Source organism: Carassius gibelio, chromosome B4, assembly GCF_023724105.1.
Source record: "Carassius gibelio isolate Cgi1373 ecotype wild population from Czech Republic chromosome B4, carGib1.2-hapl.c, whole genome shotgun sequence".
In the NCBI taxonomy this organism is placed as follows: Eukaryota; Metazoa; Chordata; class Actinopteri; order Cypriniformes; family Cyprinidae; genus Carassius; species Carassius gibelio.
The window spans coordinates 5788088-5806094 of NC_068399.1; the positions used below are offsets into that span (position 1 = coordinate 5788088).

General features: G+C 37.6%; 1 long non-coding RNA gene across 1 annotated transcript; it reads right to left on the reverse strand.

Moving 5' to 3' along the window:
- Positions 1–10812: 10812 nt before the first annotated feature.
- Positions 10813–13633, reverse strand: LOC127956129 (uncharacterized). Its single transcript, XR_008153495.1, has 2 exons — positions 13188–13633; positions 10813–13093 (listed from the first exon to the last, which is right to left on the reverse strand). It is a non-coding gene; the product is annotated as an uncharacterized LOC127956129 (long non-coding RNA).
- Between the last annotated feature and the right edge of the window lie 4374 nt (positions 13634–18007).

The window sequence follows — 18007 nt, forward strand, 5'->3', positions numbered from 1 at the left end:
TTATCTTTGCCAATTGTCCCTGGATGTTTCGTTTCCTGGTGTCTTTTCATCTTGCTTGGTTTCATGCTGTCGTTTGCCAGTTTTTCACCACAAAAGACACATTCTGGCCGAGACTTGTCTTGGCCTTCAATAAAACCAAAATTTATGTAGGTTTTGTCATAGTGTCTTAACTTTTTCTTCACCTCTGATGAAGAATCACCGCATTTACGTTTCTCTGCCATTTTCCTTTTGTTTTTGCCATTACTATGACAACAAGCACATTGATCAAGTGACGGTATAGATACAGTCGGCATCTAGTCATAGCTGGGGGCGTGGCCGGCGTGTTTTATTCTTTTTTACATCTTTGTTTTATTCTCACCAGCATTCTTTGATTTTAACATTTTGAAATTATTTATATAACATACTTTTATTTAGTCTTACTGGTAAAGACCTTTTTTTTTAATTTAAAACCAAATTTAAAAACTAAAATACTGAATGCTATTTAATACCAAATAAACATCTTGTTTATGCATACTTTCCTTCTTTCTTGTTTGTTGCTTAAAAAAATAAATAAATCGGAAAGCAGTATCGGAATCGGCCAGTTTGCTTGTAAAAAATCGGTATCGGAATCGGCCATGACAAATCATGATCGTGAATCCCTAGTAATGCATTAATATGTTGTTGACCCCCTAATTTTTATTTTTTTTTACTTCAGGGAGTAAAAGGCAAACAGGTGTTTTAACCTTAACTGTCACTCACGTTTTTGAATATAGACTTGAATGTGCATGATACAAACCTAAATTTTTATAATTCATGACTGAAAACATTTTGTAACATGATATTGATGTACCATTTACATGGTAATGTAATGTCTGATTTTAAAATGGGTTTTAAAGGATGAATTTAGAAATTTTTAGTTTTCAGTTGATATATAACTTCTGATTATTTCTAAAATGTGATAGAGAAAAAGGCACGAAGAAGTCTTTTTTTTTTTTTAAACAAAGGTCCAAACTCTTGATAGAATTTAGATTTTTGAGGGTGCACTCTTGTCATAAATTGATCTATTTCTATTCCTACATAATGTTTAACAAAACACATTGGTAAAATATATATTTGGGAGTCTTAGACCTTTCCAACGATATATAGTTTGTCAACATTAGATTAGATTGTAATATAGTGAAGTAACCGTAGGCGTCCCGTGTTCGGGACAGGGTTTAATTCAGTCCACAACTCTTCAATAACACATTTCTGTAAATTTCACTATTTTATTAAGGATCAAATGACTTCAGCTGACCTCAAATGAGTGAGAACAGCTTTTGGGAACAGAAACCAACCTGTTTGTTCCTCGTTATCTTCTTGTTTCACTCTGAACGTTTCTTCAATCCTCATGTCTTCACTCTAGTCCTTAATAAACACAATCTTTACAATTATGTGTCACGTGGCTCTTTGTTTCCACCAGGAGAATTTCTGTGCATGTGGACAATTTTTCATGTTTAAGATGAGAATAATTAACTGAAGAAAAAAAGAAACAAAGATGAGAAAAATTAACTGAAAGAAGGGGAAACAATCCCGCAATCTAATGACCTAGTCAGAGTAAAAGTTAATGGCCTGATTAGACAAAAACATTCAAAAATAGCCAGTGGTGCCCCCAAAAAATGTTAACAGGGGTGGCCAAATGAGGCCACAGTAAATTTTGGGGTGGCACATAAAAATAAAGAAAAAAAATAAGGGTTTGCAATATAGACAAAAAGTTATATCTCTGTGAATTTAGGATTTTATCGATAACGATAATTAGACTATTTTGCTGAGTGTTATTGTGCTGATATCTTATTTTTAATTGTGCTGACACCTGATTTTTTTTTTTTTTTTTACCTTTACACCATTGTTTCTAAAAGTGTGCACCATCTTTTAGGTCAAATACTTGCATTAGGGCTTTTACCAAGCAAATGCAATCAGTATCAACAAAATTGATCTTTGCAATGCAGATAAAACAGAAGCTGCATCTGAAGTGCCATTTAGATGTTTTTACACACATTTTAATGCAGCTCCGTGGAACATGGAATACTTTAGCCTACAGTTACAAATGAATAAATAATGTTTTGATATTTTAAAGATAAAACATTGAAAACTGATGTTTGAAATTATTTAAAAAATGAAAAGGTTCCTAAACTGTGAAATTAAAACCGCCAATAGGTGGCAGCAAGTCACTGTTAAAAAGTGAGTCATTGCGATTGAACCGAATCATTTAAACGGTTGATTCATTCAGGAACGAAACACTTTAATGTTGCTCAGAGACGCAAAACACCCACAGTTCCGTCCGGCCCGAGACTAGAAACCACAACCCTTCGATTGGGAGTCCAACCCTCTAACCATTAGGCCACGACTTCCCCTGTGAAGGGGAAATGAATGATATTGTTGAAGAAGTCTTAAAGGGGGGGGGGGTGAAATGCTCGTTTTCACTCAATATCCTGTTAATCTTGAGTACCTATAGAGTAGTACTGCATCATTCATAACTCCAAAAAGTCTTTAGTTTTATTATATTCATAAGAGAAAGATAGTCTGTACCGACTTTTCCCGGAAAAACACGAGCACCTAGAGGCGTGACGTGTGGGCGGAGCTAAAGAATCACAAGCGCCAGTAGGCTTTTGCGTCGAGAGTGTTTGGAAGCTGTGACATTACCCAGAGCCGTTGAAAAACATATTTAACGCCTCTGACATTGCCTTGAGGAAAAAACCATCATCCAAAATAAACCATGGCTTACAGTCAGATTCAGCCGTTTATTTATGATCCAGAATCAGATCCCGAGGCTGAAATTGAACGAGAGCAGCAGCAGCAACGACTCGCTCCGAGCGGGGCTCGAACCCGGGTCTCCGGCATGGCAGGGGACGCACTAACAAGGAGGCAGATATTTTTGAAGCAGTTTTACTCACCGCCTGCGGTTTCAACACACGATCGTGACCCTTTTTCGTTGGGACTGCATTATCCTTAAGAAATAAACGATACGCAAATCCGGCGTCAAACTGGCCATTGTTTGTAAAACAAGCATCTTCGAAATGCAGGGAACAAACACAAACACTTGCACAACTCCGTTGATGCTCTGTAAAAATAAACTCCATCCACTGGTCCCTTAATGTTGTTTCTCTTTAGGTAATCTGTGCAGGGTTTTCTTGCCCTGGCAACCAAAAACACTCCTCCTTTTGTGACATTTCGCGACGCTCTCGCACTGATCCGTGAACGTCTGTTGTGCTCTCAGTCAGTGCTCTGCTATACAGGAGCGCGCGCTATTCCGGCAGAAGTGCCCTCAGGACCCATATAAGGAAATTCCGCTCCATCTAACGTCACACAGAGCCATACTCGAAAAAAACTTTCCGAAACTTGTGACAAACGTACAACTTAATTTTTGAAACTTTGTCCATGTTTAGCATGGGAATCCAACTCTTTAACAGTGTAAAAAACTCAGTATGCATGAAATAGCATTTCACCCCCCCCCTTTAATGTATGAGTGAGCTCACATCAGTGTCATCAGCATGTTCAGTGCAGCAACTGGTAAATTCGAACCTGCTTAAACGCTTTGGCTGCTGCAGAGCCAGAGATGCTCAGTTCTTGTCATACATCACAACTTTTCAGTGTTTTCAACCATATATTGCTTATTTCATTACAGCCTTTTAAATTCATATAAGGAGAGGTTTCAGTCAAGTTGTCTGGTCCTGCAGCTGAAATCCTCTTTCATTTGCCTCTTCAAAAAATCCACGTGTCTTTGACAAGCATGAAGTTAATTCCATTAACGCACAGATTGGTTTTTAACATGTCAGATGTTTTGTCCTCTCCTCAAGACACAACTGAGTATAAGTTTGTATAAAAAATAAAAAAAAAATTTTGAGATGCAAGTGCATTTAACTGCTCACACAGAGTTGAAGAAAAATGGTGATGCATCATAGGATCTTTTTTTCCCAGTGACACAACATTTACATTTATGCATTTAGCAGATGCTTTTATCCAAAGCGACTTACAGTGCATTCAGGCCATTCATTTTTATTTTACCAGTATGTGTGTTCCCTGGGAATCGAACCCACAACCTTCTGCTAACACAATGCTCCACCACTGAGCCACAGGAACTACCTGTAAATGTAATACACAACAAAGTTCTGTATGATTACGCTTTAAACCACTTCTCGTTTATTCAAGCTGTGTTTAATAAGCAGTTATAAAATCCCTTGAAAGTAAAGAAAGTGAAAAGTTAACAATTCAGAATAGGTTTTGTCATTACAGGTAACAAGTTCTGATACCATCTGTTTGTTTTGATGTCTGTTACTGTGCCATTTAACTCACATTTGTCTTTTTTCACTGTAGACCTGATGGCCCTTAAAGAGGAGAGTCAAGAACTGAATGAAATGGAAGAGAAAAATCTGAAAGAGAAAATATATTTCCATAACTGGAGGAAAATCCACACAGAGTTCTTCACGAAAAAGAGCTAAGAAGACCAAAGCTAACAGTTCTTCCACCTGCCAGCAGTGTGGAAAGAGTTTCACTCAGAAACATAAACTTTTAGTCCATATCAGACTCCACACTGGAGAGAGGTCTTTCACCTGCCAAGAGTGTGGAACCAGTTTCACTCAAAAGGGCAACCTTAAAATCCACATGAGAATCCACACTGGAGAAAAGCCTTATACGTGCCCTCAGTGTGGACAAAGCTTTGCGCATAAAACCACCCTTAAATACCACATGAGAATTCACACCGGAGAGAAACTGTTCACATGTGATCAGTGTGAAAAGAGCTTCACAACAAAACTAAACCTTAGATATCACAAGAACGTTCACACTGGGGAGAAGCCGTTTGAATGTGGTCACTGTGGAAAGAGTTTCGCAAATAAGGCAACCTTTAATTACCACTTCAGAATTCACTCAGCAGAAAGCTGTTTTAAATGTAATCTGTGTGGAAAGAGTTTCAGTTATGAAAAAATCCTCAGCGCTCACGTGAGGACTCACACTGGAGAGAAGCCTTACACCTGCAAACTGTGCGGGATTTAATTGTGATCAGTGCAACAGAACCTTTATTTTCTCTTCACACTTGCAGATACACTTGAAAGGTCATGAAAATGTGAAACACTATTTGAGTTCTTTGTGTGGAAAGAGGTTTAAAATTGATTAAAATTAAAATTGCACCAGAAAATATGTATCTTTGTGAAATTAAGGAAACGTTAAACAACGCAGCTGAACGTGGGCAAAATGTCGTGAAATTTACTCCTACTTTCAAACTTAAGTAAAAAAGCATTCTTAAAGGGGGTATAACAAACAGTTTCACCCAATCACATGTTGACCTTGAGTACCTATAGAGTTGCACTGCATCCTTCATATCTCCTAAAAGTCTTCAGGTTTATCATATCTATAAAAGAAAGATACAGCTTTACGATTCTCTTTACAATAAGTGGTTAAGTACTGTGGTGAGTACTTAGTAAAGCATTTTAATTTACACTTACAGCATAGTTCACTTTCACAGCAACTTTATGAAAGCTATTTGCAACAATCAAAATTTGCATTAAATGCCATTTACACTGTAAATATATATGGGTATAATTTACAAATATAAATTATTACAAGTATAAAATAAAACGTTTTTTCTTCATGTTAATATTGGTTGGTCACTATCTTAGTGTAGGCTATATCTTTAGAGTTTTATAATTCATTATATTCTGGTTGATCCATCGGTTCACATCTACAACTGCTGTTTTCTGCGCAAAAATAAGGGTAGTTTTTGGCTTTGGTCTACCTTAAACAAAGAGCAGAAAGACTTATTAACATTCATTGCTAATTCATTCTCTGCCAGAAGGTGGCACTTTTCACCAGAAATGTAGCCGTTTCCCCGGTAACTGCAGTAAACAAAGCAGCAACTTTGAAACTTGCAGCGCTCCTATTTAATCAAAATAGCACTTTGAACTGATAGCTGTATCTCATTATACATTAAAATATACATTTACATTTTTATAAATAACATATTACGTATATATTTTTTTTTTCGATTCTCCGGGAACACATGATATGTAAAAATTGATAGCCTGAATGCACTGTAAGTCGCTTTGGATAAAAGCGTGTGCCAAATGCATAAATTTAATTTAATTTAATATAAGATCTGGCATCTGGCCAAGCTTGGAATATTTTTGTTGTTATTATTCATATAATGAGTTTTGGCTCATACAGATTACTGGAGTTTTATCAGAAGCGAATGTAGGAAACATAAAATATGCCCAGTGGGATTATTTTTTTATTTTATTTAGAAAAAGATTAAAAGCACAGGAAATTTAAACGGGATGATAGCGGGAGAATCCCGGGGAAAAAGGGAGGGGTTGACAGGTATTGTCACTACTGATAGCATGGGGTGATACCTGGACCCTACAGAGGTTGTACAGGTAGTCCAGCTCCTCCAGGATGGCATGTCAATATGTGCCGTTGCCAGAAGGTTTGCTGGCAATGTCTCAAGAGCATGGAGGAGATTCCAGGAGACAGGCAGTTACTGGTGAGCTGGACATGACCCTAACCCATCATCAGGACTGGTATATGCTGCTTTGTTCATGGAGGAACAGGATGAGCACTGCCAGAGCCCTACAAATGACCTGGTTTCGAAGATATAACAAGTTTATACAATTCTTCCTCTCCAAAAGTAGAGAATGAGTGGAATTGTTCCTCGGGATCTATAGCGCACTGGTGTAATATAGAAGCTGTTGAATGCATGGTTACATTGTTACAAAATGACCTCCAGCAGACCACTGTTGTGAATATCTCTAACTAAATGATCAGAAACAGACTTCATGAGGGGGGCCTGAGGGCCCAACATCCTTTAGTGGGCCTTGTGGTCACTGCCCAGCACCATGGAGCTCAATTGGCATTTGCCATTGAACACCAGAACTGGCAGGTTCACCAGTGGCGCCCTGTGCTTGTCGCAGATGAGCACAGATTTACCCTGAATACGTGACAAATGTGAAAGGGTCTGGAGAAGCTGTGGAGAATGTTGTGCTCCCTGTAACATCGTTCAGCATGACATGACTGATGGTCTGGGGAGGCATATCCCAGGAGGGACACACAGACCTCTACAGGCTTAGACAATGGCACTCTGACTGCTATTAGATATCGTGATGAAATCCTTGCACCCATTGTCAGACGCTACAATGGTGCAGCGGGTCCTGGGTTCCTTCTGGTGCACGACGATGCCTGGCATCATGTGGCGAGAATATGCAGCCAGTTCCCAGAGGATGAAGGAATTCGTACCATTGAATGGCACCCACGCTCGCCTGACCTAAATCCAATAGAACACCTCTGGGACATTGTGTTTCGGTCCATCCGCCACTGCCAGGTTGCACCTTAGACTGTCCAGGAGCTCAGTGATGCCCTGGCCTAGATATACCCTAGATATATCTAGAAATACCCCAGGACATCATCCATTGTCTCATTGGGAGCATGCCCCTACATTGTCATTGATTTTTGGGGTCTCTTTGAGTTCAGCCCTCTATAGGTTGATCATTTTCATTTCCATCAAACGATGTGGCATCCTCTCATTCCTAACACATTGCCCACTCAACATCAGTATAGATATCCAGCATTATATTTTTCCCCATTGAGATCTGATGTGTTTTCAAAGTGTTCCTTTGATTCTTTCTTAGCAATTTACTTGGTGCCAGTAGAGCAGATACTATTTGCACCTCAATGTTTTTAGGGTGTACTATACAGGAAGAATTACTGATCAGTTTTGAAGTGAACAGAAGGCAAAGAAAATGTAACTTAAATGTGATCAGGATTGGGTAGACAATATAAACAAATGCCTTTTACCTTAAGATAAAACAACACTACTTTGTTATGCTTCATTCTTATCCATAAATTTGTTAAGATGCCCAGGTAAAACATGTTTTGCCATTTAACTTGAAACCACAATAGTAGAGCAGATCACCAAATAATTCACAGACATTTCTATTACACAAAATTGACCTTTTCCATATCTATCCAGCTTTTTTCTCCCATAAGAGCAACCGCTAATGTTTTTTCCATTAGAAAATGGCTGACTTCCGTGATGAAAAATAAGGGTGGATATACAGAACTGTATATGCTTAATGTGCATACTTTACCACAAGGGTGAAAGTTCAACATTACAAATCGTGTTTGGCCTCGGTGTGTAAATAAGCGCTTTCATACCTGAGGAAACATTTATTAGTTACTAGAACTATTAGTGGAAGTTACTGCTTTTTAGAATGCTCACACAACAGGAACAGGGAATGTATTTAAACACTGTGGTCTGGGGGAAATAAATTAGCTCCTACTTCAATGTAAGGTCTAAAACAGTCATATAATAACTACCACTAGCGCAAGTGTATGCGGATTGGCCGAATGCATGTGGAGAAACACCAGCACCCACCATTTTTAAAAACCCATGGAAACACAAAACACGCATTCACAAAACATTTTACAGTACAAGATTTAAAACAGCAATATATGGGCCAACTCCAAAGTCTTTCACTTTTAAAATGAATGCTTCGAAGGAAATTCAACAATTTCAAAAGAAACCAAGCAAAAATAAACATTTTCAACAATTTATGCTCGGCTATAAGTATTGGACTTTCATCACATGGGAAAACAGTTCCACACAGGAAGTTGTGGGATGTCGTGGCCTAGTGGTTAGAGAATTTAACTCCTAACCCTAAGGTTGTGGGTTCGATTCATGGGTTGGCTAAACCATGACTGAGGTGCCCTTGAGCAAGACACAGAACCCCCAACTGCTCCCTGAGTGCAGCAGCATAAGACGCGTTTCCACCGCAGGAACTTTGCCCAGGAACTAGGGACTTTGGCCTGGTACTCGGTGTGTTTCCACCGCAGGAACCAGGGACTAAATAAAGTTCTGGGTAAAAAAAATGCCCCTCAGAAAGTCTCTGCTGGCAAGGTGGTACTTTTTCAAAGTCCCGGAACTTTTGGGGGCAGGACTTGGACGCTTAACATCCTGATTGGTTGAGTTCATGCAGCAGTGATTCCAACCACCATTTATTCAGATCATTTTAAAAATATTACTGTCATTGTGGCATGAATTTTAATTTTAAAAGTATTTCAGTCGAGAATGTAGATGTTTAAAACTCAAATCTGTGGCTTATTTATAAAGACAGTGCGTATTTAAAAATGTTTCTCGCCAATTTCGGAGACGGTGAGCTTCACGCGATCAGTGGGAGATCATGTACAAAATCATGTATCCGCCGAGAGCAGCCTCACTTTGGCTAGACCTTCTGATGTGTGTCGCTGGCTCGGATGTCTTTTTAGTGGTTAAACATAAAATGTCATTCGTTTTGGTTAAATATAACAGGTAATCTTTGGTCTGCATTCATTTTATCTATATGTTAAAAAGAAAATTAAAAGAGGCAATTGATATGATATATCGTTTCTTTGTAATGGCTGTATATATAGGCATACCTGTAAACCCTCCCGTTTTTCCCGTGATTCTCCCATATTTCATTGGTTAGGCTTACAATGATGGGTAGGTTTAGGGATCAATGTTTGGTGTAGGCAATTAGTACTGTGATTCACATGACCAATAAAATCTTTAGAATCGGCTGCAGAGCGGGTGAGAGCAATTCTCTGTGTGGTATTCCTGGGGAGCCATAATATGAATGTGGGAGTCATCAATAGCGCCCATGCATTGGGGTAACCCCCATCTTTGCTCAAAGTAAAGGGTCAGTTCTTTCAGTTTCTCCACATTTAGCATCTAAATTACTTAAAGGAACAGGATAGTTTCAACCGAGGAGAAGATGACTTCAAGAAATCATAGACACAGATGTCCAACACCCCTGTACTTTGCTTTAATTGTGAATTTCCACACTACAACAGCAATACAGGCAAAAGATTGTGCCCATTTTGTCCACCACTGGCTTCATAAAGCAACAGATGTACTGAGACTCTCTTGGGACATTTAGAAGTTTTAAATCCACTACTCATCTGTAAATCCAGGAACGATAATATTCCAACAGTCATCAATTCTGTTCTGTATCCAAACTGATGGTGAAGAGCACTGTGTGATGGTCTGTAGCAAGGTCTGAAACACATTCAATACATTTTTGTTGTAAGCAACATCATCACCTTTAGAATTTCCTGGAACACTTGGATAATGGTCCTTAAATATACACAATTTTAGTACAATAAAAATGTATTACCATCTAGTAACTAATAGTGGACATTTTTATGAACTACCGAGGACTATACTATATATTTGTATTATATACAGGTGCATAATTAATGTGATAAATTATGTAGAATTCCTTTACAACAATTAACAAAAGCAAAAAAGGTTATTTTAGTTAAACCATGGTAACCATAAATTGCTACAAAAGTTACGTTTTTTTTTTTTTCTCTTTTCTCTTGCTCGGTCATACGTAGCAATGCAAGCTGACGTAGGAGATTTTGTTTCTTCACCCTCTGATTTACTTTTTCTAGAGGGGTGTCAAACTTATTGTCACTGAGAGCTACATCAACATTTTTGCTGACATCAAAAGGGCTGGTTGTGAGACTTTAACAATGTTACTACTCCTTAACATATTGTTAAATAATTGTGTTTTTATTTTATTATTCTGAGCTTAAACGCTCTTCATCAGTCTGAGTTTTTTGGGCCTAATTTATGTGCACTCTTGGACTGTTTTTTGTACACTCTTCTTTGTTTGACACGTTGCATGGATGCACTGTTTTCATTCAAATCAAAAAAGTGTAAAGCTGACACAGAAAGCTTGCGCAGTTTGCGTTCAGTGGATGTCTCCTGCATTATCAGTGTTATGCATATTGCATACCACCTGTTACAGTAATAAACAGCAAAATTGATCAATTCTGTATATTTTATTTGTGCATCATAACACACTGAGGTTAATTTGTACAGTTTACAATAACGCATATTAAAAAGTAAAGGGACAGTGTAACACATAAAAGGTAATTAGGTAAACAAGTATCAAAACCACAGGTAGGGTAGTGAGAAAAAGAAGAAAATTTTTTAATTTATACGTTCAGTGCACTTGTAGTGCTAATGCATCAGGAGTAACGTGTAACAACCATGTATCCTTCAAGTATCAAGAACAAAGATAATGCAATAAGTGAAAAAGGTAAATAGAAAGACAATTATTAAAATTGATTAATTCAAGACCTTTGTACAGACAACTGTTTTCCGCTCGTTGACGCGGAAAATTTGAAGGTCCTGCACACATCCATTTGTAAACAGCAGGTGAGACTCGAGAGATTTATAATTTTTAAACTGATCAGAGGTGTACGCTCTGACACTACAAACAAGGTAAGAAAACACATCAGGGAAGGTTACTAGAGGCAGCTAGAGATACTACTAGATATCATCCGACCACTCTTTGTTTTCTTGCAGATTGAGTTTGTTGATTGTCTTGATTTTTTTCTAAAAACTCTTTGCTTCCTTGTTGAGTTTTTCTTTATATGTAATCTTACACTTGATCTGTATGTCATGTCACTTTCACCCGGAGCAGTGGGCAGCTATATATCCAGCGTCAGGGGAGCATCTGGGGGTTCAGTGCCTTGCTCAAGGGCACTTCAGCCATCGGCGAGCACTGTTCATTCACTCACCCCCACCTACGACTCCTGCCAGCACCAACTCAAACCGGCAACTTTCCGGTTACAGGTCCAACTCTCTAACCATTAGGCCACAGCTGCCCCCATTGGTATTCCACTTTAAACAGTAGCCTGTAACACTTTTGGAAAATAATTTAATTTTTTTTTTTTTTAACCAATGTTGCAATTGCAATTTGATATGCAATTATTTTTAAGCTTTTTAATCTTCGGTATTATTCAACCAAGTCAAACAGTAAATCACTGTATGATATGACCAATACAACATTAAACAGATTAAACATAAACCTTAAATTTATTTCCTGTAGGCCAGGCCTATGTTATGATGAAATTGGGTGAAGCATGAATTGATATGAATGACATTTTTATTTAACTACTTCAATTACAGTAGTATATTAACTGATTTGTTGAACCTACAGTCTTGTAAACATAATAAATTACTAAAACAAAGCAGACTAATAAGTTGTATGGTGTTAATCATTATTTTGAAAGTCAGCTCAGTAACAAGCTTCAAGATTTGGATTCATCACATATACGATTATATAGAGCATATATAACCAGCAGTGAAAAATGTGAGTCAGGTCTGCTCCATGGACAGTGCAATTATTATTATTATAATACAACACAGATAAAAATATACATAAATATAGCTATGATGAATGAAAAAAGTAAACAATGAAAATATAAGAACAAATTATAAAAAAGATGTATACTGTAAGTTAAATATAGAACAGATAAATAATGTGCATGAAAGTATACTGTAGTTTTTAAAGAGCCACACGGGAAATCAAAAATTACCTGTATTACAGTGTATGATGTAGCTGTCAACAATGTGCAAAGTAATTAAACCAAAAAGTACACGATTTATAAAGTTATTGGCTTCTAAAGTAAGGAGTCGACTCTGAATCGCTGAAACGAGTCGTTATAGATTTCAAATCTTTTGCCCATCTCTATGTACGTCACTAGGAACACTTTGCATAATAATCTCCGCCTACCGTCTTGAGAGAAACGGAACTCTGACCTGCTCAGATATTCTGTGATAAAGTAATCCATATGAAAACAACGCAATGTCCGTTTTTCACGTCTCTGGCTGCTCACTCCTGAGCCAAAAACTCAGGAGGGATCCCTTCTTCATCTCTGCAGTCACAGCATTGTAACTGCCAAAAAACACCTGGGCAGTGATGCTGTTCTTGTTGCCTTAAGGCTGTCCTTGGACCAGATAATGGCCATCCAGACAGCAACAGTGTGCCAAAGGGATAATCACCTCTGGCATGCCCTGCGGAAAGGTCGCCTAACGGCCAGCAATTTTGGGTGCGTGCTGTCCGCAAAACGTGACATCCCTGCCCTCATCAACAGGCTCTGTGGGAACCAGGACCTTTCTGGAGTTTTGGCTGTGCAGTGGGGCATAGCGAATGAAAAAGAGGGTATTGCTGCGTTCGAGGAGGGCACCGGCCTGGAGGTCAGAGGGTCTGGTTTATGGTTGGCTGACTCTGGGATCCTTGGTGCCACCCCTGATGGTCTTGTTGGAGAGACGGGCATTATTGAGGTGAAGTGTCCATACAGATGGAGGGACAGTACCTTTGAGGAAGCAGGTTAAAGAGAAGAGCTTTTACCTTCACCAGGAAGGTGGCACCTACCACCTGAAAAGATTCATTGTGACTATGCCTTAGGAACATAGTTGGACCCCTTTCAAGTCCATCTTTGAAATGGCAGCTGCACACTCTGGAGTAGGAACTGGGTGCCCTGTCTGCACGCCTGATTGAACAAAAACAAAAACAATTGTTATTCATACTCATGGTTTACTTATATGCAATAAGGCATAATCAAATAAAATTTATGCTTAAACAACTAAATGTATGCACTAAAGCATTTAAAAATACACTAATGTATTAATGCCTAAACCACTACATTTATGTATTAAAGCCTTCTCAAATACAGTTATGCATCAATGCATAAACAAATATATGTATGCATTAAAGCAAATACATGCATTGAAGCATAAAAAATACAGTTATGCATTAATGCCTAAACAAGTACATGTATGCATTAATGCATAAACCAAAACAGTTATTCATTAAAGCCTAAGCAAATACAGTTATGCAATTATTATTGCATTATTAAATAATCAAAGCCAAGTAGAAGCTTAAGAGGCAGAAAGTCTGAAGCATAGCTAGCTGCATGGTCTATGCAGCAATTCCTATTAATGCCTGAACAAAAAACATTTTACACAAATGCATTTAATGTTTTAATGCACAACTGTCATAAATGTGCATTAATGGATTTAAATGTACACCTCGTCTGTCATTTATACCGTAACTCGAACATAAGAAAGGTAATGTGTATACATAAATGCATGAACAAATGCATTAATATAAATAAATGCATTACTGTATAAATGCACTTATGACACTTGAAAGATTGAGCACGTGAGCAGCAAAAAACACTGGTAGCTGCTACTCCCCTGCAGCCATGCCTAATGTTACTATTAACACACAACACCCTGATTGCGTTCTTATATTCATTTGAAAAAATACTTACTTGATACATCTAATCCACCGATTCGTCACGGCATCACTCTTGGGGAATCGATGGAAACGACATTTGTTGACGATTGATCGGTGATTGCAGTCAGGTACAAAGCACTGCACCATGTTGCTAATGTTAACCGCTTTCACACACCCACACAATATAAAATACACAATAAAATACACGATTATAAATATAAAATTCAATACACAATACCTATATAAAACGTATTTACACGATTACTACTGAAAAAACAAAACCGCTATTAACTGCACATTCACTATATGAAGTTCACTGGAGGAAAAAGTTTGCGTGGCCTTTATCAGATTTAAGTCGCTCAAAAGGCTCTTTCGTGGTTGTGGCTTTAGTCGACTTCAGTGAGGCACGGTGGTTTATGGGATGAGTAGTTCCTTCACTCGGAAATTAAAATATGTACACAGTCTTGTACCTTTGACTGTTTTTGGATTTTCTCTTCGTTTTTTCACTCGAAATTATATGTTGTATGCTTATGAGTTCAGCCGTAGCTGGTTATCCTCACACATGCTCTAAAACTCTTTAGATACAGATTTTTCCGAAAGTCAATGGGAGAAATGAATGGGAAATTTACTTCCGGCACCAGAGCTCTCTCGGGCTGTGGGCGGAACTGTGATGCTCTAGAATCAGATTCAAACTGAAGCGTGCGGCTTGAATACGCCCACACAGAAGAAAAAGCAGCGAGACTGTTCAAGTTTTTTATTTTACCGTTTGCTTCGAGATGAGGGGAATAAGACATAACCCCCCCCCAAAAAAAAGATGTTAACGCATTGTTTACCGTGAAGTTGTGTGCGGAACAACCAATCAAAACTGACTGTCAGTTGACCAATCAGAACACAGTATGCTACCGAAAGGTGGGGTTTAAGGAAACTGAATCTTTTGAACAGCTTCGCGCAAACTGTTTGGGGATCTCTGAGAATTGAGGTAATTTTAAAATGACATTTTGACAAAATGACAATGTTTTTTTTAACCTTGAATGGATTTAAACCGGTTGTACAGGACTAATAAACAGTGATATGAAGCTTAGAATTTTCATCTTACTGGCTCTTTAATATGAAGATACACGGATGTACAAGAGGCGAATGTGCAAACAGGTTGACCCTGTCAGTATGTCAATGTGAGGTAGAGAATGATGAATATCTTACTGATGAATTAAAATTAAAAAGCGTAATTCATAACATTTTAGTTGTGTGATTCAAGGCTATCACCATTACACACACACTCCATTTCTCACTCACTCTAAAAACTGTCACACATTATCTTGCTTTCTCACACATCTGTAATCTGTGCCCGAAGCACTGGAGCCATTTATTAACCCTTGTGGGTTGTTGGGGATGTTTTCGTCCACTAGGGAGTAAAATTGAGTCTTATTTTGGCCACAACTTTCTCTGTGTTTCAGCTAATGGAGTGATTTTTGGTGACAAATCATATTTTGAAATTTTTAAAAAACTCAACGGTACACTGTGGGCAAATTCACTACCCTTTCGGGATGTTCGGGGATGAAAACATCCACTAAACTGCTGTAAAAATGTATCAGACAAATATTTTTGTTCAAATTTTGCATAAATCTATTAAATCCACCTCAGTCATGATCAAAACTACCAAATTTTTTAAAAAAAGATTCCAAGATTTTAACTTTTTAATTACCAAGTTCATAAATGATGTCACTGATTTGAGAAAAAAAAAAAAAAAAAAACACTATATTATATATTTTCTATATAAAAAGTGATTGTGGACCGGATTTTATTTTACCTTTTATCACAGTCTTGGGCATGTGAAAGATTAGTAACAAGATTGGCTTTGATGCATTGTTAGTTTTTGTGCAGCATTAGATTTACATTTTTTCTCCCTAATTTGTTGTTGGTGGCTGTTTTTGCCCCATTGACTTCTATTATAACAACATTTTTTTGATTGCAAAGGCATGACACCATATAATCATGCATTCTTGATTGTTTGTGGTTTTCCCTTTTGGGAAGAGGTAAAAAAAAAAATTTTTACAGTTGATCACTAGGTGGGACCATTAACCCTTTAAATAGGCCTGTGCAAAAAAAAAGGCTTGGTTTCTGGCTTGTATATGGAGTTATATGGAGTATAACAGCAAATTATAGTGTTTGTGTGTGTGTGAGATTCTTGATTGTTGGTGGTTTTCCCTGTTGGGAAGAGGTAACATTTGTTATTTTTTACAGTTGATCACTAGGAGGGCCATTAACCCTTTAGATAGGCCTGTGCAAAAAAAGGCTTAGCTTCTGGCTTGTATGGAGTTATATGGAGTACAATAGCAAATTATAGTGTGTGTGTGTGTGATAGAGAGAGAGAAAGAGAAGGTGTGATAGAGACCTTTGTTCACTTACCTTGATGTACATTATTTAAAAAAAATATCAAAATATGCACCTCATGCTCTCAGAACTACATGGAGTAAACAAAAAAAAAGTGTGTTTATGCACATGCTGCCTTTTGATGGTGAAAAGTTCAGATGGCCTATATGTGAAATGCTGCTCTTTTCTTGATGGTAAAGCCAATTTAAAACCTTAAAATCCTGTAAAAAAAAAAAAAAAAAATCTACTTCGCATCAAATTTATGAACAATGTATTATTAACCAAAATGCAGTACCAACTTCAACCCGCTGGAGGGGTCATGCTACATAATCATTTCTAAAACTTTGGTACAAGTCAAGCCCTTTCTCGTGTTGCTTGCTTCTTTTCTCACCATTAAATATCCAGAACGACGGCATGCAAGTGTTTAAATCCACGTACTTTGCTTTTGTTTAGTCTATTCGCTTGTTAGGTCTGACATCACGTAGCAGCTCTTCTGTGTCAAAACGCTCTATCAGTTACCACGAGAAAATAACAAAAGGTGCTTAATATAAACTCACAATGTTATAGAATACTAGCGAAAAATTTATATTAACCTTTAACTCCATACCGAAGTACCAGATAGCCAGACAATGGAAATATTAATATAAAAAGAATATATAAAAAAATTTGTGTTTGGAACACTGTGAGCACGGAGACTGTAGTGTATATCATAAGTTTGAAAGCGTTTAACTTCAAAACCTTTAACTCAAAAACGGCTGCTAAGGTCATATTCTCAAGTGAAGCGAGTTGAGGCCTGGACCCGGAAACAGCGCTTAAAAACCGAATACTTTCACCACCATTAAAAGGCAGCAGGTACAAAATACACTTTTGTTTACTCCATGTAGCTCTAAGAGGTGAGGTGTACATTGTGACTTTCTGAAATACATTAAGGTAAGTGCGCAAAGGTCTCTCTCACACACACACACACTCTCTCTCACACACACTCAATATAATATGCTGTTATACTACATATAGCTTCATATACAAGTCAGAAACTAAGCTTTTTTTGCACAGGCCTATCTAAATGGTTAATGGTCCCACCTAGTGATCAACTGTAAAAATAACAAATGTTACCTCTTCCCAACAGGGAAAACCACAAACAATCAAGAATCTCACACACACACAAACACTATAATTTGCTGTTATACTCCATATAACTCCATATACAAGCCAGAAACTAAGCCTTTTTTTGCACAGGCCTATCTAAAGGGTTAATGGTCCCACCTAGTGATCAACTGTAAAATTAACAAATTTTACCTCTTCCCAAAAGGGAAAACCACAAACAATAAAGAATGCATGATTACATAGTGTCATGGCTTTGCAATCAAAAAATGTAATTATAATGGAAGTCAATGGGGCAAAAACAGCCACCAACAACAAATTAGGGAGAAAAAAAATTTAATCTAATGCTGCACAAAAACTAAAAATGCATCAAAGTCAATGTTGCTACTAATCTTTGACATGCCCAAGACTGTTATGAAAAGTAAAAAAAAAAATCCAGCCACAATTACTTTTATATT